This window comes from Mustela lutreola, chromosome 12 (assembly GCF_030435805.1).
Source record: "Mustela lutreola isolate mMusLut2 chromosome 12, mMusLut2.pri, whole genome shotgun sequence".
NCBI classification, from domain to species: domain Eukaryota; kingdom Metazoa; phylum Chordata; class Mammalia; order Carnivora; family Mustelidae; genus Mustela; species Mustela lutreola.
This window is the reverse complement of record NC_081301.1, coordinates 59,328,482-59,353,057: the sequence shown is the minus strand read 5'-3', so window position 1 is coordinate 59,353,057 and position 24,576 is coordinate 59,328,482. Positions and strand designations below refer to the sequence as shown.

Genomic DNA, 24,576 nt, shown 5'->3' with positions numbered 1-24,576 from the left:
GATCTCCTCTCTGAACAGTTGCCTCCTCTTCTTAATCATTCTTCAGTATCTATCTCTTCTTTTTTTTTTTTAATTTTTATTAGTATATCTCTCTTCTAATTCACTCTCCACAGTGAACCTATGGTGATATGATTATGACATTCTCCTGCTTGAAATCCTTAGACCCTCCCCATTGCTCTTATGATAAAGCTCAAACTTCAAAGCATGTCATAACTGACTAGACCCTTCATGATCTGACGTCAGTATATTTGGCAGCCATATCACTCACCCCTTCCTCAAATTCTGTAATTCACACATATTGGCCTATTTTGACATATAACTTGCTCTTTCCCACTTTTAAGTCTTCACATCTTATTTCCCTTCTTGGAATAGTTTTTAGCCCCCCTGTTTTTGGTTGATCTTGTTTATCCTTCTAGTCTTAGGTTACATTATCACTTCCTCAAGCAGTCCTGGAATTCTTAAATTAGCTTAATAAATCTATTGAAATATGACTTCAACATTTATGTACTTCTTCTATCACACTTTCTTAAATCATTGTCCACTGTATTAGTTTACTATTACTGTTATAACAAATTACCACAAACTTTGTGGCTTACTTATTATATTACAGTCCTATAGGTCAGGAGTCTGAAATGGCCCAGCAATTCTGTGTTCACTCTGGAGGGTCTAGGAAAAAATTTTATTTCTTTACTTTTTCCATCTCCTCAAGGTTTGCTGCATTCCTTGGCTGATGGACCCTTTCTCCATCCTCAAAACCAGTAATATAGCACCTTCAAATCTCTTTCTCTATACTGGTTCCTTCGTCATCATATCTCCAACTCTGACTCTCTCCCCTCCCCCACTTTTTACTGTATAAGGAAACTTTTTTTTTATCCTTATAAGGACCTTTATGATTACATTGGGCCACCTGGATAATCCAGGATAATTTTTCCATCTCAATATTCTTAACTTAACCACATAAGCAAAGTTTCTTTTGCCATGCAAGCTAACATCTTTCTAAATTCCAGGGATTAAGATGCAGACCTCTTCGGGGGGCATTATTCTCTTTCTCATATTAACATTAGGTGATGAAACCTAATTAGGTTTATGAAACCTCCTTCATTCCCAGAACCCAAGAGAGTGCCTGAATGAACCATAAGAGCTATTCAGTACATATTTATTACGAAGAAACATGTAGTTCTAGATGTGATTTCTATCCATTGATATAGATATATATGTAGATGTAACAAATGTATATAGCATCAAACAAGTATGAATTATGAAATATAATTATAAATAACCAAATGTATTTGCAAATCAGCATTTTTTTTCCTATTATATTGCCTCTTTAAATTTTTAAAAGGGACTACTTCTCATTGTGTTCCTAAATAAAAATTCAGGCAGGCACAATTTCTTCTCTGTCCACTTTCAGGTATTAAAACAATCTATTGTTACTTTAAATAAATTAAAAAAAAACATTTTCATTTAGGTAATTACAACAGCCCATCTCATTAATACATCAAAACTCTGGGTGCACTTTTAGGTTGAATTACTTCTTCTCACCCATCTTCCTTACTGCAGATTCTGACCTTTTCTGTGTTAGGGTAGGGGTACAGGATGAGAACAAATGGAACAAAGCCATTATTTGACTGAATTTGTGGAGATGATATAATTTTAGTATACTGGACCTGGCAAATATTCAAAGAAGACTCTCTTGTGTTCTTTCATGGACTATTGAACTCCATCCACAAAGATCTCTCTTCTAGAATCCCCAGGTTCTTAGAAGTCAGATTCTACCTCCTGCCAAAGTCCCTTCATCTTTCTAGCTGACCTGCTTGTGAAGGTTAGGACCACCCCACTGCAGCTCTTCTCATGTGTATTTCAAAAGTAGTCCAAGGAAAAGCTGATGAATCCATTGCTCCTACAAACTCTTGGGATACCATTAATATCTTCATACCAGATTTCTTCTCTGCTGTAACAGACCACTTTAACCAGTTTCCTGCTCATAGACTTCTTGGCTTTTGCTCAGACACTAGTCCTTTATGTACTCTAAATTGAAGGGATATGTATTATACTTCTTACGTGGTCTTAAAAAACAAACAAACAAACAAACAAAAAACTCTTGGGAGACATATGTGTGTTGGGGAATTGGGGAAAGAAGTCATTCATAAAAGATCTATCTCCAAAGAAAAGCTCTTCAAATCTACTCCAAAAAAAAAAAAAAAAAAAAAAAAATCTACCTACGGGTGGGAGAGATTTAAGAGTTATATAGCTAAATCATAGACACCTATTTTTGAAAACTTCTATCATTGCCTAGAATCTTACTTTTGAATGTAGGCCCTGTCTGAGTTATGTATTGATACTAACTATGTATTACTGCACTAAGTCTTATCTTATCCACTCTTTCATCCCAGTAAGAAAGTCATTGATATTGTCCTCATTCTAGAGATGAAGAAACCAAGGGCAGAGAGGTTAAGAAATATACAAAAGATCATATTACTGACAAGCAGTGGATAAAAATTCAAAACCAAAACTCATGTCTCCTTATATCATAACCTTCATCATGCTTTCTTTATTTAAATGTCCATCCTCCCTATCAAATTATAACTCTTTCTTATTCCCTTCACTGTACTGTTCACCTACATCTAACCACTGATATGGTTTTCAGTTAATTATGCAACATGAGATGGTGTATTGCTTAACATGCTATACAGAGGAATGATTTTTCGTTTTAATAACAAAGACAAACAAAAGAAGCAAAGCAAAGCAGACTTAAGAAGAAAAAAAAAACTCAAAGCATAAAATGCTATTGCCATAATAAGCAATTAGAAAAAAACAGAATAATCCATTGTTTTTGTCTGCAAAAGACCAAAAATTCAATTTTATGCTGAATTTTACACTCATTTTACAGATGTTCATGGGGCTGTGACCAGCTGCTGCATGAAACATGCTATTTTAATTATTATAGAGATGTAACTAACATTCCCTACTGCCAAACTCCCTTTAGTGTATTTCATTTCACATTTTACCATCAAGAAAAGCTATCTTTTTTTGGAGTAAACATTTATCATAAAATGAGGTAAATGACTCTTCTATTTTTGCCTTAGTTTCTAGAAGAGGATTGGGCAAAATCCATTGGTTAAATCTACTCCACTGTTTTTTATAGTTTTATTGTTACACAGTTATGTCCATCCATTTATGTTTTATATATGACTATTTTCATATAAAATGGCAGCGCTGACTAGTTGCCATAGAGTCTATATGGCCTACAAGTTCTAAAATATTTACACTCTGGCCCTTTAGAGAAAAAGGTTACTGATCCTTGCCCTAGAAAGTTTAGATTGGCATTTTCCTTTCTATAAAACCCTGTATTAAATATGGCTGCACATTACTCTGCCCTCCTGTTTCTCAAAAGTACAAAAGTGACTTTCTATATTTTACCTTAATTTCTTGTCTTTATTATTATCCTTTCCATATATTTTAGCAATTTTAAATTTATTTTACTGTATTGCATGAACCTTCAAAAGCTGTCTCAAGTTACTTTTGGAATAAAATGGCATAAAAGCAAAATAAAATAAAACATGATACCATATTTTATGCTATTTTTGAAAGGTATTTCTAAGTGTTTTTGCTTTAAATTAACTTGAATGTAAAGAAATAAATGAGTAAGTTGGGGTGACTGGGTGGCTCAGTCATTAAGCATCTGCCTTCTGCTCAGGTCATGATCCCAGGGTCCTGGGATCTAGCCCTGCATCAGGCTCCTTGCTCCGCGGGGAGCCTGCTTGTCCTTATTCCACTACCCCCTGCTTGAGTTCCTTCTCTCTGTCTTTCTCGGTCAAATAAATAAATAAATGTGGAACTGACCATGGTAGTAACACTCACAGCTATTAGACTCAACTGACTGACACCATTTAGGATTAATGAGGTAGCAAGAGCAGGCAAACCAAAGATTCATTTAAAGATTTTTTTCCCCTAAAATCAAACCTCCCACTCTATTTTGTTATTTTTTCTTACTTAGTGATGCCACAGTGAAATCTAATGTAAATAATGTAATAAATGAGTAAGTAAACAAGAAATTTTAGTTGTTTTGTTGCCGTGATTTTTTTTTAAATTTTTTATTTTTGATAAACATATATTTTTATCCCCAGGGGTACAGATCTGTGAATCACCAGGTTTACACACTTCACAGCACTCACCAAATCACATACCCTCCCCAATGTCCATAATCCCACCCCCTTCTCCCAAACCCCCTCCCCGCGGCAACCCTCAGTTTGTTTTGTGAGATTAAGAGTCACTTATGGTTTGTCTCCCTCCCAATCCCATCTTGTTTCATTTATTCTTCTTCTACCCACTTAAGCCTCCATGTTGTATCACCACTTCCTCATATCAGGGAGATCATATGATAGTTGTCTTTCTCTGCTTGACTTATTTCGCTAAGCATGATACGCTCTAGTTCCATCCACGTTGTTGCAAATGGCAAGATTTCATTTCTTTGATGGCTGCATAGTATTCCATTGTGTATATCTACCACATCTTCTTGATCCATTCATCTGTTGATGGACATCTAGGTTCTTTCCATAGTTTGGCTATTGTGGACATTGCTGCTATAAACATTTGGGTGCATGTGCCCCTTTGGATCACTACATTTGTATCTTTAGGGTAAATACCCAATAGTGCAATTGCTGGGTCATAGGGCAGTTCTATTTTCAACATTTTGAGGAACCTCCATGCTGTTTTCCAGAGTGGCTGCACCAGCTTGCATTCCCACCAACAGTGTAGGAGGGTTCCCCTTTCTCCGCATCCTCGCCAGCATCTGTCATTTCCTGACTTGTTGATTTTAGCCATTCTGACTGGTGTGAGGTGATATCTCATTGTGGTTTTGATTTGTATTTCCCTGATGCCGAGTGATATGGAGCACTTTTTCATGTGTCTGTTGGCCATCTGGATGTCTTCTTTGCAGAAATGTCTGTTCATGTCCTCTGCCCATTTCTTGATTGGATTATTTGTTCTTTGGGTGTTGAGTTTGCTAAGTTCTTTATAGATTCTGGACACGAGTCCTTTATCTGATATGTCGTTTGCAAATATCTTCTCCCATTCTGTCAGTTGTCTTTTGATTTTGTTAACTGTTTCCTTTGCTGTGCAAAAGCTTTTGATCTTGATGAAATCCCAGTAGTTCATTTTTGCCCTTGCTTCCCTTGCCTTTTGCGTTGTTCCTAGGAAGATGTTGCTGCGGCAGAGGTCGAAGAGGTTCCTGCCCGTGTTCTCCTCAAGGATTTTGATGGATGCCGTGATTTTAATATTTTATTGTTTTGTTTTGATGAGACACCTCCGTATATTTATTTTTCTATTTTGTAATAGTTAGAAGTATTAGTGGATTATTTTAACAGAAAAAGACTAACACAAAAAAAATACAATAATTCACTTTAAGCTATATACTTTGTTTTTGACAGGATGACAGCAATGTATTTACTACAAGGTGAACTTGAATTTAGATCCAAAATCATTTATCTACTAAAAGCATTACGTATTACCTCTTAAAAGTAAAATCAAACTTTATTTACTTTTTTATTTCTTTTTTGACTTTGTGTAGGCAAGTAGAATGAAAATAAATGTTTTCCTATGTCTCTATATAATAAACAGGATACTAAATTCAGCATTTGTTTTTCATTTCATGAAAGGCCACTTAATTACAGAAACAACCATTGTGTGCTATAAAGTGTGTGCGGGGTGTGTGTGTGTGTGTGTATGTATCCATATAACTGGTAACAACTATGAATAAAATCACATTGGCTTTCTAATTAAATGCTTCTGTTTTATCTAATACATTATTATTTTTTTTAGCAAATCACATAATCCCTTTTTCTTTTTCTTTAACTGTTCTATTTTAAAACTTTCATATTATTTCTAAAATTTTATTTTACTTTATAGGTTTCAAAAATATACCAAAGATAATATATAAAAAGGTCACAATACAAAGAATTCTGTCTTGACTTCTTACCAACTCTAGACCATACTAAAGGTTATAAATTCAGTGTCTCTAATTCAATACTAAGAGGATTTTTATATTTTCAATGTCCTTTTGGTTATGAATACATGGCAATATTTGGGAAGAAAATAAAATTCCAAGTCTTTATTCCAAGTACTTTGCTTCTGTTTCCCATGCTACAATTAGGAGATTAAGTGAGATAATTCTATACTGAATTTTCAGTTTAAAAATAAAAGGGGAGGGGGTAAGCCCTTGTTTTAAAGAGCGCCTCTCTTTATGGAATTTGTTATGTTGCTGGTCAAATCCTCTTCTTCAGATATATGGTGATGTAAAATGTACAGCTGTGTTACTCTTCCTTTCTGTTTTCTGCCAGATTTAAACAAAACTGTTTATTTATTTGAGAGAGAGAGAGAGAGAGAGAGAGAGAACACAAGCAGTGGGGACAGGTTCAGCCTGATGGGTGACTTGATCCCAGGGTCCTGGGATCATGACCTGAGCCAAAGGCAGATGCTTAACCAACTGAGCCACCCAGGAGCCCTGTTTTCTGCCAAACTTAAAGGAGAATCTCTATATTTTGCCTTCTAGATTGGAAAAAAAAAATTGTCATCATTCTTAAGTCCCCTGGGCTGGCTTTTAAGATCTCCTATTAGACACATTCTGAAACTTATCTGTAGTCTGAGCACTCAGAAATTTGGTATGCCTAATCCAAAGAAAACTGAAATAACAACAAAGACAAAAACTTTCTGATTGGCTTAATGATATATCATTTTAAATATGCAGCCAACGACTTTAGGGAAAACTTTGTCTTGTCAAAAATATGCACAAGAATTTAAGGGACTAGAGAGTCCTAGGAAAGGTGGAAGGAGTTGATAGGTATTTGTTGTCATTTTGCAAGTACCATAGATCTTGTGTGTTTTTATGTTATTTCATTATTTTACTGTATAGGTAAAACAGAATAAATGATAAGGGTTTTCTAGAAACTATTTTAAGGTTTTATAGTTTAAAAGGTGATTATCCCTTCTTCCAAATAATAGATATACCAATCTCTGATTATATGAGGTTGCTTCAAGTAATGCCCAAGTATTATCAGAAAAGCACTTTTAATCATGTTTTTAGATTTTTCAGAAGAGTTTAACATTGAACTGAATGGTTTTCCTACAATCCTTACCTAATTGGCTCATTAAAGTTCTTGTTCAAAATCACTGTAATGGGTAAGATTCTTTGTCTTTCAAATTCTTATTTACATTAGATTTCACTGTGGCATCACTAAGTAAGAAAAAATAACAAAATAGAGTGGGAGGTTTGATTTTAGGGGAAAAAAATCTTTAAATGAATCTTTGGTTTGCCTGCTCTTGCTACCTCATTAATCCTAAATGGTGTCAGTCAGTTGAGTCTAATAGCTGTGAGTGTTACTACCATGGTCAGTTCCAAATTATAGTATTGATTAATTGATTGTCTTCTTCCAGTTGTGAATTATATTAGTGCTGGCTCAAGCAGCCTGGCTTAGGGCCAGAGCTTAATTTTCAATGGAAGGCAACAAGCAGTTTCACTGTTTCACTGCTGTAGTTAAGCGGATGCTAAGAAAACAGAAAGCTTTGGAAAGACAATTTGACAAAATGGAATGTACTAAATATAAAGAACACACATTTATTTATAGTCTCTCTTCAACCTAGAGAAAAAAGTAGGAAAGAGTAAGTCAAATATTCATCATTTCTCAACCTCAGACTTCTAAAAGTCTTAAAGCAATTGACTGGAAGATGAGACTAGGAGGGAAGGATGGATGATGGTCCCGAATGACAATGAGCCAGCATTTGGATCTGCGGAATTAACTCCATTCAAGACAGAAGTGTGGTGACTGGTACTTTCAAATCAAGTAGAACTTAACGTAGATTATGGGTTCCACTACATCATAGGTATAGCTGTCCAGGGAAGCTTAAAAAGCACCTGCCATATTGTGGCACCACCAGGGGAGCAGTACCGTCTTCTTAGAATAATATAAACATTACCAAGTTGAAGACAAAACTAGAGGCACTTGTTTCTTGTTAACTCTCTGCTTTAATGAGGAACATAAAATGGATGGGTGTGTTTATCATTGATTCCTGTGGAATGGGAAAAGCTAAATGGGGCATTGAGAGGTTAATAACTTTCACAGATCCATAACTTTGCGTTTATTTGCTGCCAGATCAATTCTTTTTCCTACAAAATCTGAGGGGAAAATTAGTGTGGGATGGAGTGACTCTGATTATAAGATAATATTCACACTAAAATGTATTTATAATCATTATTGGTATTTCTTCTCAATATGAACGAAATTATACTTGATTTCACCGAGAATTAGGAAGAAAAACTTTCTTCCTCAAGTAAAGGAAAAGATCATGAAAAAATTGAGGAAAATGATTCCAGGCATTCTAAATATGAAAGCTTTAAAACCAATGTTTAGGTAAGAGTGATAAATGGAAGTTTATAAATGGGGAAAATTGTGAATATGTAAAAAGCAAGGTCAAATATGCTGATGAGAATTAGAATTTGTGGAAATAATTGATATCAAAAAAGGGAGAAAGCCTGCAAGTACACATGTCAATGAGAAGAAAAATACTCTTCTCTAAGCAGTACTGATTTCAAGAATATTAATGACTGATATAGATATTTCATATCTATATTCATATATGTATGTATATGAATATCCTAAATAGAAACAATGATATAAAAGCTTATTGGCATATCCTATTTAAAAAGTTCATAAGATAAATCTTAAAAATATATGAATGTATAGGAATTCTTCATGGCTATTTCAATGATCTGTAGCAAAAACAAAGTTACAGTTGATAAAATAATATATTCACTTATTTTTTAAAAGATCTTTTTTTATTCGACACACAGAGAGAAAGCACAAGAAGGAGGATGGTGGGAGATGGAGAAGCAGGCTCCCCAGTGAGCAGGGAGCCCAACGCAAGGCTCAATCCAAGGAGATCATGACCTGGACTGAAGGCAGACACTTAACTGAGTGAGCCACCAAGGTATCGCAATATATTCACTTCTTAAAAAATATTATCATAGGGTACACTGTTTAATAGGTGCTGAGGAGACTTGAGTGTAGTGATAAAAACAAACTGCATGCTTTTAAAGCAAGCTGTTGAGTAGTTAGCAACTCAGGGAACCCACACCATGTATGATACTGCAAATCTAGTGTACTAACAACTTGGGAAAAATAAATGCATACCTTAGTGAACTTAATTACTTAGGTGGTCACCTGGAAGACAAAACCGTGGTCTTAGCTCCTTTGGGAAAGGATCTAAGTATAACTCACCCTGGTACACTCCTCAGTAATTAGCACAGAGATCCTAGTACTAAACAGGTTGTCCATGAACATTTTTTGAAAGAATGAATGCATAAGAATATAGCCTTTCAATCAACTTACTGCCAGTATTAAGAAATAGCTTGCTAAGAATGTACTAACCTTAAAGAGACACAGCAATAAAGTCATTAAGAAGATCTTAGCAAAATTAAAGTGCTTGGGATCTAATACTCAAATACAGCTAGTTTTTTTTTTCTCTCCCATTCCCTCTTTTCACCCAAATAAATTTGATTAACCCTTAGAATCAGGCATAATTTTCATTTCTGTAGAAGTTGTCCCTGACCTATTTGGAATAGATTAAGTTCTTATTGAGAACTCCTGTGCTTCCCGTATTTGGAGAATATTTGCATTATCCTATAATTGTTTATTTAATAACTATGCATCCTAGATGGACTATGTCTGTCTTATTTCCCTTTATGTTCATTAGGCATTGGCATAAGGTTTGGCACATAGACAGCTACTTGTTTTTTCCATGTCCATGTCATTATTTATCCCCCTTTCCCACATCCAGCATCAGTTTGTCTGCAAATCCAGGTACCTTTACCTTCAAAGCAATGATTGTCCAGAATTCAGCCACTTTTCTCACTCCCAAAGCTATAACTTGATTTACCTCTTATCTGCATAATTGCAATAGCTACTGTGCTGGTACACTTAACCACTGCTCTTGCCCCTGTTAGTCAGTTCTTAACCCAGAAGCCTGAGAGATGCTCTTAAAATATATACCAACCACATTACTCATCTGTTCAAACCTTCAGGGAGATGTCATCTTACTGAGGAAATAAGTCAAAGTTCTCACTAGGAGTTACAAAAGTCTTGCTTCTTCCAAACTCCCATTGCACAGGACAGTCCAGCCACAATGGCTCTCTCACTGCATCTCACTTTAGGTAATCCTCCTCCTGTGACCTTTGCTCTTGCTGTCCCCTTTCTCTAGAATGGTCTTCCTCTATTATCTATGGGACTAATTTTTTACTATCTTGAGAGATTTTCTTAGTCTCTCTCAATTCAAAATCTCTAAAATTTCAGTATTTCTCCTTACCTGGTGCTTTAATGTTCCTTTCATGTTTTATTTTTCCTATTAGTACTAATTCAAAGTCTGATATTCAGGAGGTAGAATGAACTTTTATTCAGGGGGACTGGGTGTCTGATGAGTCACTACCCATTTTCACTTGCTATGGAATATTGTAAACACCCCTGCACATCACTTTGGAATATACTCTGTATCTATTTCTCTTTACCATCTGCCTCTCTTACTCTAAGGTGTTTTTGTTCCACATTGTATCACTAGCATCTGGATCATCTACTCTGCTATCAGAACTCTAACTGTATGAACTTACATTAGCTTATCCATGATTCTGCATTAAAAGGTATTACAAAATGATGCTATACTTATTTGCTTTTATGTTATCTCCATTTAATTGATTCTGGACTCCTTGAGAACAGCTATCTTTTTTTTAACCTTTATCCATCTCCACCATCTAATAATGACTGGTTAATAAATATTTAATGAATGAAAAAAGGATTTTGTTCATAACCACAATTATTCACTTAAGATACATAAGTTATCATAACTATGTCTTCATTTACTATGTTTACCTACCTTTCATCAAGCTAAAATTATTCATATAAACTTTCACTGGTGCAAATATAACCTTATAAATTATATATCCCTAATGTGTACATTTATCTGCCTTGAAGATTTTCAATAACATAAACCTTGTGACTGAAGGGAAAATATTGTATATATACAATCCTCTCTTGGCATTACTATGGATTTAAATGCAGTAACATGAAGATCTTAAGCAAATTTTAGACAACTGTTTTCAAAAGAAGTTATTTTATAGATTTCATAATTCCACTCAGTAACTACAAATGATCTCTGATATTTTAAAATGTGATATAAAAATATGATTCTGAATAAGAAACTCTGAAATCAGATTCAGAAGGTTTTTTTTTTTTTTTTTAAGTTTGGAGCTATTTCATGTGCTCAAGATTTGAACAAAACAAGAGATTTAAAAAATCATCTTTAGGTCTGCATCATCACCACAAGAAAAATAAACCCCTAAAATCTTTGCCAATACATTATATAAGGTCATATGAGATATGTTTACCAAATGTACAAAAAAATAGTCTTAACAATTTCTATAAATGTAGGAATCAAAAAGTTAACTGCTTGTTTTGAGAAATTCTGTCCTCCCTGTGTGAACCTGTTTTGTAACTTCGGTTCCTATTTATTACCCCTGACTGAGACAACTCTTCCATAGTTTTGTTTTGTGTCTTTTTTTTTTTTTTAAGATTTTATTCATTTTTTTTTCTAAAGAAACAATGAGACAGAAAGAGAGAAAGCATGAGCAGGAGGAAAGGCTGAGGAAGAAGCTGATTCCCTGTTGAGCAGGGAGCATGATGGGGGACTTGACCCCCAGGGTCCTGGGATGCTGACCTGAGCTGAAGGCAAATGCTTAACCAACAGAATGTGCCCCAGCTCTCCCATATTTAACATAGCCTATCCTAACCACTCTTAACTTTATCCCACTGAATATATAAGAAATTGTTTAGATACTAGCAAAAACTCACATTACTTGGAAATGCAGAGCCAAATGCAATGGGTATAGCATAGTTCCCAATTTTAGAGATCTCAAAACAAACAAACATACAAACAAAAAACGAAATAACAAAGCATAGCCTTTGAGATATTCTTGAACTTAGTTTCTGGGTGATTCTTTGGAGCTGAGTCTCTAAGCCCTTCCCATCGGACAGCAGGCATACCAATACTATGCACCAAAATTTAATGTTTCAAATAATCTCATTATTATCTGATATTTTATCTCTCATCTTTCTATATCCTGTAACTGGGAAAAAAGTGGAAGAGAATAAAGCAGATAAATATGGATACTTAAGGATCAGACACCTAAGAAATTTCTCAACCTACTAGTGGGTTCAGGTTCTACACTCCAACACCTTTAACTGAATTTGATTGACATTTTTTAGTTTATTTTTTCAGCCATTTATTTCTAGAGAGTGAAATCTACCCTTTTATGAACATAATCTTGGATGATTTGATCATTAAATTTACCCTGAGGAGGAGTTAGAAGTCAACCTCTATTAAATAGGTGATGGGTATTAAGGAGTACAGTCGTGATGAGCACTGAATGTTGTATGTAATTGATCAATCATTAAATTCTACTCCTGGGCGCCTGGGTGGCTCAGTGGGTTGAGCCGCTGCCTTCGGCTCAGGTCATGATCCCAGGGACCTGGGATCGAGCCCTGCATCAGGCTCTCTGCTCAGCAGGGAGCCTGCTTCCTCCTCTCTCTCTGCCTGCCTCTCTGCCTGTTTGTGATCTCTCTCTGTCAAATAAATAAATAAAATCTTTAAAAAAAAAATTCTACTCCTGAAACAAATATTCCACTGTATGTTAACTAGCTGGAATTTGAATAAAAAATTGAAACATTAAAATAAAAAAGTCAACCCTTATTTTTAGCTGTATTTGGTTGGCCATTAAGAACCATTTAGTTTTGGGGTGCGTGGGTGGCTCAGTGGATTAAGCTCCTGCCTTCAGCTCAGGTCATGATCTCAGGGTCCTGGGATTGAGCCCTGCATCTGCCTCAGCATCCCTGCTGAGCAGAGAGCCTGCTTCCCCCTCTCTCTCTGCCTGACTCTCTGCCTACTTGTGATCTCTCTCTCTGTCAAATAAATAAATAAAATCTTAAAAAAAAAAAAAAGAACCATTTAGTTTATCCTAAACTTTACTTAGGCACTTTTCTTCTTTTTTGTCCATTTCTATTAACTTGGATGCATCCAGTGATCTTCAGTTTAATCACTTAACTAAAGCCTGACAGATTTAAAAATACACACATGTTAATGGAATTTGATTCTAGATAATTAGATGGTCAGAATATATCCTTAGTTCGTATATGTATACATATAAGAGATGTAAGTCCACCCTAGTTAAAATTTTTTTTTGCAAAGCAAGATTTTCTTTCTTTCTTTTCTTTTTGTAATGGATGAAACTTTATTTTTATTTTTTGAGCAGTTTAAAGTTCAAGAGGAAAATTAAAGGGACCTGTTTTTTAGCTTCTCTTTCTAGAAGCAGCTTGATGATTATGACTGAAAGTGGGGTTGATGATTTACACTTTATATTGATTAATACATGGTATTGTCAGGAAGACTGATATAATTACATACTATAACTACCTTGTACTATTTTTAAAGATTTTATTTATTTATTTATTTGAGAGAGGGAAAAAGCACAGGGGGAGGAGCAGAGGGAGAGGAACAGGAAAACTCTGTGTTGAGTCCAGAGCCCAACATGGGACTAGATCTCACAATCCTGAGATCTTGACCTGAGCTGAAATCAGGGGTCAGACACTTTCCTGAGTGAGCCATTCTCAGGTGATCCTGTAAGTTGTTTTATATGGCTTTATTTTTGTGTCGTTATGATCATAAGTTAGATTGAAATTCTTTTTTTTTAATTATCATGACTTTCTTGAGCAATTCAAACAATCCAAACTGATAGTCTTTTTGATTATGGTGATGTTAACAGCAAATTGTTATGTTTAATCCTATCAATCTTAAAATGATAAAAATAGAAAACTAATATAAAAATCAACATAAGATCTATATTAGTTCATGTGAAAAATACCTTTATTTTGTTTTATAAGAGAGATTGAAAGTATACAAAAGGTAACTTTAAAATTCTACAAGTACAGTCAGATCAAGAGATAGCAGCCTTCCCACATACTGAAGGTAGTCTGTAGATACCATTTGTCACATTGTGTTTAATTTTGACATCAACCTGAAATATGAAACATATTATTGATGTGCTGGGAGGAGGCATCAGATCATGAACATCTGAAACTCATGTCATAGAAGGAATCATTGAAGGAGCTATGGATATTTTACATAGAAAATAGAAGACAATGGAAAGAAATAAAGGCAGATACGTTTTTTATCAATTTAAGGAAGCCCGTCTTGGAATTAGAGCTATCCAGTAATGAAAATGAGGATACTATATGGTTCAAATCACAGACGGGCTGACTGTGTGTCATAGGGAAGTTTCCTGTAAAGTATAATATTGAACTAGGTGAACTTCTTTAGTCTTTATACCTTATTTTTTTTCCCGCATTGAAGGATAATGTGGCTTTAAATGCAGATTAAAGAAACATCTGAAACACAGGTATATTACCAAATATCTTTCTGGTCCTGGGCAGGTCATTTGTCTTCTCTGGCTCCAAATTTGACATATATAAAAATGGCCTGGAGTCTTTAAGGTCTGTATTAATCCTAACATTCACTGACCATGTAAATACAGACATACTGAATCAAATTTTAAGTCGACTCATAGTAAAGAATCATTGAAATTATAGACTTTTAGAGCTGGAAAGCATTTAGCAACCCCCCCCCCCCAAAGTTGTTAGATTATACATATCACTGTTCTTATACTGACTTGTTAGGAAATAATTTAGTAAGTCTTTTAAATGCAATGCATAATATGAGAGCTTAGTTACTACTCTCAAATACAAAAACATAACTCCCTCAAGAAGAAATGCTCAGAGAACATCCTGCTGAGCTTCCTTCTTTTGACCATACAGTCTGTGTACACAATTAACCTTCCATTAATTAGATTATCTTGTTCTTTACGTGGGATTAAAAAATTAATACTGTAATCAAAAATCTTTAATACAGATCTAACTATACCCCCCCATATGTAACATTATTTCTTCACTAAAAAACCTGGAATCTGGCTCATTTAATGGATGCCTTACTTAGCAAATCTGCCTTATTTCTCCAAGATAGCGCTAGTCAGAACTTCATAAAAAGTTCTTAAAATCACCTAAAAAAAACTTGGTATTTCTGACTTTCTTAATTGATGAAACTCTAAGAGTTAACTAAAGTTCCAGAAGGTGACTTTAATTATGTGAAAGTATTTATAGGCATTGGCATTTGTCCTTATACTAAAACATAATACCACATAGCATATAATCAAATGTTATCATTCACAAGAAACTAAATTACACTTGCCAAAATAAGCCAAGCACTTGGCTGTCGAACTCACAATAATATTATGTTCACCTTATATATTTGTGAATTTCCAAATTCAGACAGTTTAACAGTTTCTGGCTAACATTAGCTTGATCCAATTTTGAAAAGTGATAGTGATGATACATGAAGAAAGCTCACTTAACAAAATTGGCTAAATTTGGTCAATGAACCCAATGCAAAATATTTTGCAACTTTAATTCAAGAATGTTATAGTCATCATTAAAAGCATCTTAGAGGGACGCCTGGGTGGCTCAGTCAGTTAAGCACCTGCCTTTGGTTCAGGCCATGATCCCAGGGTTTTGGAAGAAAGTCCCACATGGAGTTTCTTTCTCAGCAGGGAGCCCCTTCGCCCTCTGCCTGCAGCTCCCCCTGCTTGTGCTCTTGCTCTCTCACAAATAAATAAAATCCTTAAAAAAAAATCTTAGATATCCCTAATGTTCTCATGCAGTCATTTATTACCTGTCCATGGTGTCAGGGCACTCTTTTAAAAATTATGAGGAATAAGAAGATGACTAAAAATATGTAGACCCTCCCTTCAAGAAATTTCCCATCTAGACGCTGAGGAACTTCCAGGATTGTGGAAGCTGATGCTTTTGCATTTAGTTAGGTGGTTTTGGTTTTCTCAGTTCAAGGTAATCTTGCAACATAATGGCAATTGTCTCTGGAGTTCCACCTGTATTCAAATTCTGATACTACTACTACTACTGCTGTTACTACTACTACTACTTGTGTGACTGGATAAATATTTAGTTTCTCTAGTTCTCTGGTCCCTATCCCAACATGGAAGCTCAGAGGTTTACTATAAAAAATAAATGAAATTTGTATGATACATGAAATTATTATGCATATCAAAAATAAAGTTTAAATACATTTAAAGGATAAAGGATATATCAAGTAAGAAATCTGTCTTTCATCTGACAAGATTAAAAAGTTCAATATTTTGTAATACGTTAGAGTTAGTAGCCTGCTTTTAAGACGGATTATCTAACATTCATAGACTATGGACTACAGAGGGAAAGAAGAATTTCTAATGTAATGCCCTACAGCAACAATACTAAGTGAGCTGGTGATCTCAGACAAATGGAGGAGAAGACAATTTGGGAAATAGTGATAAAATATAATGCAATAAATAAAATGTTTTGTACTTTACACAATTGTTTGACAAAATACCTTATACTTTTTAGGTAATCTTAGAAGACAGGGTTAGAAAGAACTAGATAGATTTGTTAAGTGGCAGAAGAACCTCTTAAAATAGATTAGAATGAGTAGATATTAATCTGAAAAATACTTTGGACTTTTGGATATTAATCTGAAAAATCACTGTTTTTAGGGAAGTGGAAACACTGTAAAATATAAAAGTCATAAAGGTTCCAGTTTGCATTCTTGCTCTAAATCTTATTAGTGAGAGATCTTTGTTTCTTTACCACCAGTTTCTTTATGTGTAATCAGAAGATATGAGGATGTCATGCAAAGCCCTTTTCTTCATGCTTGGCACATCTTAAGAGCTCAGTAAGTAATAACAATAATAATCACTGCTATCTTAATTGTCATTTCTGTGATGAGATGAAGAAGTTATACTATTTTGTTTCCATTTTTATTCATCTTGAATATACAGACATGAGATACTGTGTTCTCTGTTTCATCTAACTTGTCTCCACAAGATAAACTTCCAAAATGCACTGCGTATTTGCACTTTCAAACATGTCTATATGTGAACAGATAAGTTCCTGATATTCCAAGTTGCAATGAATATAATGATAACATTTATAGACTACCCTATATATCCCCTACTATATGTCGGGTTCTGTTCTGAAGGACTTTTCATATAAAACTTATTTAATCCTCACAACAGTCTAGGAAGTATATATAATTATTATCTCCATTTTACAGATGAGAAACCTCATGCACACACACACACACACAAGTGAATAATTTGCCTAAGATAAAACAGATAGCAAATAGCAAACTCAGGTAAGTCTAAGTTTAGAACCTATGCAATTTGCCTCTTATGATAGAGTTGATTTGTTCTGAAGAAGCAGTATCATAAATGGAGGTATATTTGAAATATTTTTATTGACACTAGATCAGATAGAGATAGAACTTAAAATAAAATAGGAACATCATTTGTATTATTTGTTCTATGGGAATAAGTACTTGGGATGTCTGAACAACTGGTTTTTAAACTTACTCTGGAACATGATGTGCTCAGAAAATAGAAACTGACTCTATACAAATTGCTGAACCATAAAACAGAATGATTAATATCATAAGAGAGTCATGAACAAAGACACATAGTTCATAAGATAGCATCATTTTGACTGGGGGTATTTATGGTGAAGGTGAGATGAATCTTAATATATTAAATAGAAACAATGAGGAACTAAAGGGGAAACAGGCTGGGAGCCTGAATTTACTACAACCTCTGCCTCTCTTGCTTATTTGTTCAATTCTCATCTAATTTGACTTCAACCATATCTTGGTTTCTGAAAGAACTTTGTGTGCCTTTTCTGTATATTAATATTCCCTTTTTTCTTAGAAACATAAGAAAAATCACCTGAAGAATGAAGTTAACAGAGAATTTGGGAGGTGGTATTCTTTCCTTTAAAACTTAAAACTTTTAGGAAAGAAGAGTATTTAAGCATGTTATGTAACTTTTAATCTTTGTAAACTTTATTTACATAATTTGTATGTAGAAACCTCAATTAAAATCATTTAGTTTATTTTACTATTCATCACAGGTTTATATAAGATAATAGTTTTAAATGGTGAGCCACAGAAAAAATATTTTGGACAGAGCATAAAAATGATTTATTTCTGAGAATTGTCATTTTAAGATTAAAAACAAAATATTAAGCTGCAATGGGCAAAAAAAAGTGTACTTGGTAGAGGATTTTATCAAAAAAGTATTATTGTGATAGATGAAATGCTTATATCAGAGAAAGGATATGTAAGGTAACAAAGCTGTGTTAATAGCAAATATTTTGTTGCAAAATACTGAGAACTAAATGCATCACATTATAACCTGTTCTTGTTTAACAGAGATTAGACACTTAAAATTTTGTTAATCTATCTGCTAATCTGTTTTCTTGCTTTATTTCCTCATTAACAATAAATAGCTTTGTAGCTTCCAGAAAAAAAAAACAAAAACAAAAACAAGCAAACAAAATAAAGTATGTAGGCGAGACCACCGCCGAAGGCTAATAATTTCATAGCAGCAACAGCTAAATTCAATCAACATTTAAATCTATAGGCATCTGCTGCTCCAGTTCAAAACTTTAACCCATTGTTGGATTTCCAACAGATTCGTGACTAACATCATCCATGATTCAGAACTGAAAAATAAATCCTTCATTGACAGATCATTTCCTAGTTGTTCCATTGTTGTAAACATAAATTTTATTTATAAAAGAAAAAAACTGGTCATTCACAGTAAAGAACGATTTAATCTTAGGATATTTTTTGAGAGGACTATAAGTAAGTAGAATACAATGTTTGACTGTTCCTTCCACAGGTCCATTCCAGTCAGTATTTGCTGAGTGCCAACTATATAGCAGGCACTGTATTAGGTATTAGAATTTGAAACAGAGAAAGAAGGGTTAAAATGTGTTGTACACTTACCTTGTATCAGTCACTGTAGGTATTTTCAGACAGTCCCTGGCCTCAAGAGTTTCAAAACCTAATTAGCAAGACAGAAAACAAAATTATTTTAAAAATCTATTTCAAACTAAGCTGTCTTTACAGTATCGTATTTCTGCCATCACCTTTTAAAAAAAAATTGTTTTTTTTCAGTGTTCCAAAATTCATTGTTTAGGCCCCACATCCAGTGCTCCATGCAATACATGCCCTCCTTAATACCCACCACCAGGCTCACCCAACTCTCCACCTCTCTCCCCTCCAAAACCCTCAGTTTGTTTCTCAGAGTCCACAGTCTCTCATGGTTGGGGGAAATCAAAGGGGGAGACAAACCATCATCTTTTTTTTTTTAAATAAATATTTTATTTATTTATTTGACAGAGAGAGAGTGAGCACAAGTAGGCAAAGCAGCAGGCAGAGGGAGAGGGAGAAGCAGGCTCTGTGCTGAGCAGGGAGCCCAATGTGGGTCTTGATCCCAGAACTCTGGGATCATGTCCTGAACCAACTGACTGAGCCAACACCCAGACTCCCCATCTGCCATCATCTTTTTAACGGTGGTTTGAGACAGTAGAAAAAGCAAGAGGGTAGGTGAGAAGCTGGTATCAGTTTTATATGATCAAAATCTTTAATTGAAGTAGTGAAATGCCAAAAGTTAACATGGAACTTTGTTTGTCTATGTGCTGTAAAGTAGTGAATATTGACTAATATTGACTCTTCCTTAATATTTTGGATTACGACTAGCATGTCTGACATAAAATGGCCAGACCACCTTCTTGCACCTGTTCATCAAGTTTACCAAATGTCTGAGTTTCTTGCTTCTTGAAATTACATAATACATTTCCAAACTTCCATCCTTTATTTTTTTTTAATTTTATGTATTTATTTGACACAGAGAGAGATATCACAAGTAGGCAGAGAGGCAGACAGAGAGAGAGAGGAGGAAGCAGGCTCCCCGCTGAGCAGAGAGCCCGATGCGGGGCTCCATCCGAGGACCCTGGGACCATGACCTGAGCCAAAGGCAGAGGCTTTAACCCACTGAGCCCCCCAGGCATCCCCCATCCTTTATTCTTTATGGAACTGGATGCCACCTAGACTGTTAAACCCTGAAAGCCAAGCTAAAGCAAATGCTCATTTATCCTACTCATCCCAAGACAGCTAGCACAAAGTTTTCTAAATCTTTTAAGTATTACATTTATGTAGAAGAATCTCAATTATTAATTTTTTAAATCCACAACTCTAAAACAAGTTAAAAAGGCAATATATCTTAATTTCTCAAAGGGATCATTTTATAAGTTTTAAAGATTATCATAATGATTCTTGTCCATTTTCATAATTGCTTCCTTCTAGACCACAGTCTTCTCAACTCTTTACCCTGTGTTCAACCCTTACTCCTCCTTCAGGTCCCAGGGAGTTGCCATCCCACATGGAGACCATAGTTGACATCCTGCCACCTCCAAGTTTTGCTTAGATAGATCTAGATATCCCAGCAGTTCTGTGTACTTCGTTGGTACATATGTTATGCCACAGAAACTAGCTAGTTGTTCACCAAACTGTTTCCTTTTTATTCCTGTTATAGAGTCACATATAATCTTGCAGATAGATATGCCCATGTGACGGAATTCTTCGCAATGGAATACAGCTAGATATAAATCATGGCAATATCAGACCTGACATTAAAACTATCTCATAAATGATCCCTCATTTATGATTAAGGATTATTTATCTCATAAATGATCCTTCATTTCATTGTACCTTCAGGTAGAATCCCTGAGGACTCACAGAAGGAATGGTCCGTAAGAAAGAAAGAACCTGGTCCTTCAGTCATAGATCTAGGATCACCCCTCACCCCCCGTAATAAAGTCTATTGATACTAGAGAGTTACAAAGATGACCATCCTGACTAGAAACATCTATTGGTATTGGAGTTTTGTGTAATTGAGCATAATTTTTAGTTCTTTATGCCATTAAATTGTTAGGTGCTTCTTATAGTACTTAGCCTACTCGGACTGTGACTGATTTGTCTGATCTCTCCCGCTAGGTTGTAAACCATAGTACCCCCATAGCAATTGGTTTTGTCATGTTCTGGGCTTTAGGGGAGCCCCTGACACAGTATATGGCATATAATTTTATCTCTTTTTAATAACTTGTATCTTGTGATAAGGTATCATGAAAATTTCTTCTGAAACACTACTCTAAATACAATTATTCCTTGGGTGGGAAATGCAAGGCTTCATTTAGCACAGGCTTCAAAATACCTTCTGGTAAATACCTTAAAGGTAAAATCTGACTTTGCTTAGGAGTTCAAAGCAAGTGGAAGCACTGAAACCTTCTTGCAAAACTGCTTTCCTAGGCTTCTATTTGCAGTTTTTCCTGCAGTGGTGAGAGCATTACAAAACCTTAGTCAGAAGTAATGGACTCAAAAGCTCCTTGAGATAGCTGCAGTGACTCGGAACATCCTTTGAATCTCTACTGGGGATTTAATGCCGATGGAGAGAAAATAAAAGGTAATTTTCTTTCCTTTTCAAAACAATAACCAATCACAGAACCCAAGACCTTCTGCTCTTCTCAAAGTACAATGAAATAGCTTTTGAAGTTTAGACAAAAATAGAGACATCTGCCAAACAATATCAAGTCTCAGTCAGCATGCCCCAATGTATTTATTGCTGACACAGATCCCTTCCCCACCCCTACTCTTCCAACCGAAAACACTACACACACTGACTCCTTTGGGGCAGCGCCTGTTTGAGGCCACTTCCAAAAGGTCTCCTCATAAATCGCACGCATCTGTCTCTGTACTATCATCCTCTTGCTGGTTAAATTTAGTACTGTTTGTCAGAACCCACCTTTCAGACACATGCTTCCTTTACTTTCAGCCTTATTTAAGTAAGGGAAATAAAGAGGAAACAGTCCTCGTTGGTTCTTTTCTGAAGAATTAAGAGAAAGTGGTGTTTTGGTTTTTGTTTTGTGTTGTTTTGTTTTTTTCCCTACAAGACATTCAACTGCCTTTTAGCCTGAAGGAAAAATCCTCAAACTCTTATCTACAGCTCATTTAGATTATTTTTGAATGGCACTTTTGGGCTAGATTTTAGGGTAACTTTAATAAATCTGTAGCTCATTCACATCAACATTAATATATAATTTCCCTTGGCAAAGTATTTGACTCTTAAGTGTCTGGCAAGCACACATTGGATTTTCCAGGGCAAGTTATTTCTAAAAGTTTCCATAGGCATTAAGATAACTTTTCTCCTTCTTCTCATAAATCTGCCTTTCCTTTCTGAACACAAATATTAACCTAATGGCCCGTTAATCTAGGTAGAAGAGACAACAGAAAGACTTAACACCAGATATATATATATATATATATATATATATATATATATATATATATATATATATATATATATCTCAGTCCCAAGTCATGCTTAATGTTTAAGTCAACTGGACTTCCTACTGCAGTCAAAGTGCAAATTATCAAGAAGTCTCCTTTTTTTTTTTTTTTCTGAAAATTGAGGAAAATAATGGACTTTTATAAGAAGACCAAAATGAACTTTCAGCAACTGATTTAGCCAAGTAAATGCAATCCAGCTCCTCCACTATGCCTGGTGTGTGTGAAAGAGTGGAAGAAACAAAAAGAAACTGTGGCAATATACAGGTTCTCTCATTTCCAAGTTTTTTGCCAAATCTCTAATTGTGGCTAAGGAACTGTAAGTGCTAAAGTCAGTAACTGTCAAAGCCAGAACCATCTATGGTGAAGTATATTATGGTCTGATACCATATTTTATTATATACATATTTTATTATATACAAATATGAATGGAAAATAATTCTAAGAAGTTTTGAAGGTTTCCACTTACTTTGGTCATAAACTCAGTTTTTGCCCACGGAAATAACAAATATCTCATAAATAGCCTTACATTTCACATAGATCCTTTCATTTACATCAGGAGAATATCATCTTTTATTATTATTATTTTTAATGGAGTTGGCTGGAATTGAATCATGGATATTTTATATTCTGACCCATAAAAAATACTTAGGACTTCCTCACTGTAATTTTTCTTTGCTCTATGACATGGCTTCTGTTACAGTGTGAAAGTTCCAAGTTTCATAACTAACCCATAACTCCGGTATATGTAATAGGAATATTTTAATTAAAGTACTTCAAACATTTTTTTAAAAAAAGGTATTTCAGCAGAAAATCTGGAGATTAATTGATATGCTATAGTGTGATGCTTTCTACCACTCTAAATAAATTAGGAAAAGTTTACTTCATATGAAGTTTCTTTTGCTGCTAACCTTATTCTAAAACACTCCCAAATGATAATTATCAACATGCATGTTATTTTAAAACAGACTTTATTAGCACAAGCAACTGGGACCCTTTAAAGTAGTTTAAAGTGACATAGTAAAGGGATTTTATTAAGATTTCTCTTTTATTCAGAATTGTTTGCGCATGTTTTTCTTTAGTCATTGCCCTTACATTTTCACAGATTTGAGTTCATAGAGATAAACAATGCTAGGTAAACAAACATCCAGGAAAAATAACATTTGAAATTCCTAAAGGTATCAGACTTGCAAAATTGTCAAGTTCTGATTTCATATGCAGATCATACAGTAGGAAGCCAGTTAGATGAGGGTTTCATTTTATTATTTTTTTTAAAGATTTTATTTATTTATTTGTCAGAGACAGAGGGAGAGAGAGCGAACGAGCACAGGCAGACAGAAAAGCAGGCAGAGGCAGAAGCAGGCTCCCTGTCGAGCAAGGAGCCCAATGTGGGACTCGATTCCAGGACCCTGGGATCATGACCTGAGCCGAAGGCAGCCGCTTAACCAACTGAGCCACCCAGGCGTTGGAGGGTTTTGTTTTAAACTCTGTTTTATCAAATATGTTGGACCCCCTAAGTTACATAACTTTGTTTCTTTTTTCCTTCCTTCCTCCCTCCCCGTTTCTCTTTTTCTTTTTTCTTTTGTTCATTCTTTTTTTTTCTTTTTCTTTTTATTTACATGTTTCTTAAAATTTTTAATCCCAGTGTAATTAACACATAGGGTTATCTTAGTTTCAGGTGTACAATACAGTGATTCAGCGATTCCATATGTTACTCGGTGCTCATCAAATAAGTGTATCCTTTCACCCATTTTACCCCCACCCCCACCCACCTTCTCTCTGGTAACCATCTCTTATTCTTTACAGTTAATAGACCATTTTTTGGTTTGTCTTTTTTTGTTTGTTTGTTTTATTTTGTTTCTTAAATTCTGCATATAAGTGAAATTATTCAGTAGTTATCTTTTTCTGACCTACTTCGCTTAGCTTTATACTCTCTAGGTCCATCCATGTTGTTGCAAATGGCAAGATTTCATTCATCCATTCTTCTTTACAATTGAGTAACATTCCATTATATATATATATATATATATATATATATATATATATATATGTAAAATCTCACCACTTCTTTATCCATTTATCTCAAATGGATACTTGGGGGGCTTCCATAATTTGGCCATGATACATAGTAAAGATAGGGGTGCATGTGTCCCTTTGAAGTACCTTTTTTTTTTATTTTTTGTTGTATTCTTTGTATAAATA

At 34.8% G+C, this 24,576-nt stretch overlaps 1 protein-coding gene across 5 annotated transcripts in view; it reads right to left on the bottom strand.

The window, feature by feature from the left end:
• Window positions 1–24,576, bottom strand: part of PTPRD (protein tyrosine phosphatase receptor type D) — a 2,315,363-nt gene that overhangs the window by 836,291 nt on the left and 1,454,496 nt on the right. For all 5 annotated transcript variants that reach the window (XM_059143037.1, XM_059143036.1, XM_059143035.1 and 2 more), the window contains one exon: window positions 18,976–19,033. The gene's annotated coding sequence lies outside the window, so the exon portion shown is untranslated. The remainder of the gene's footprint in view (window positions 1–18,975; window positions 19,034–24,576) is intronic.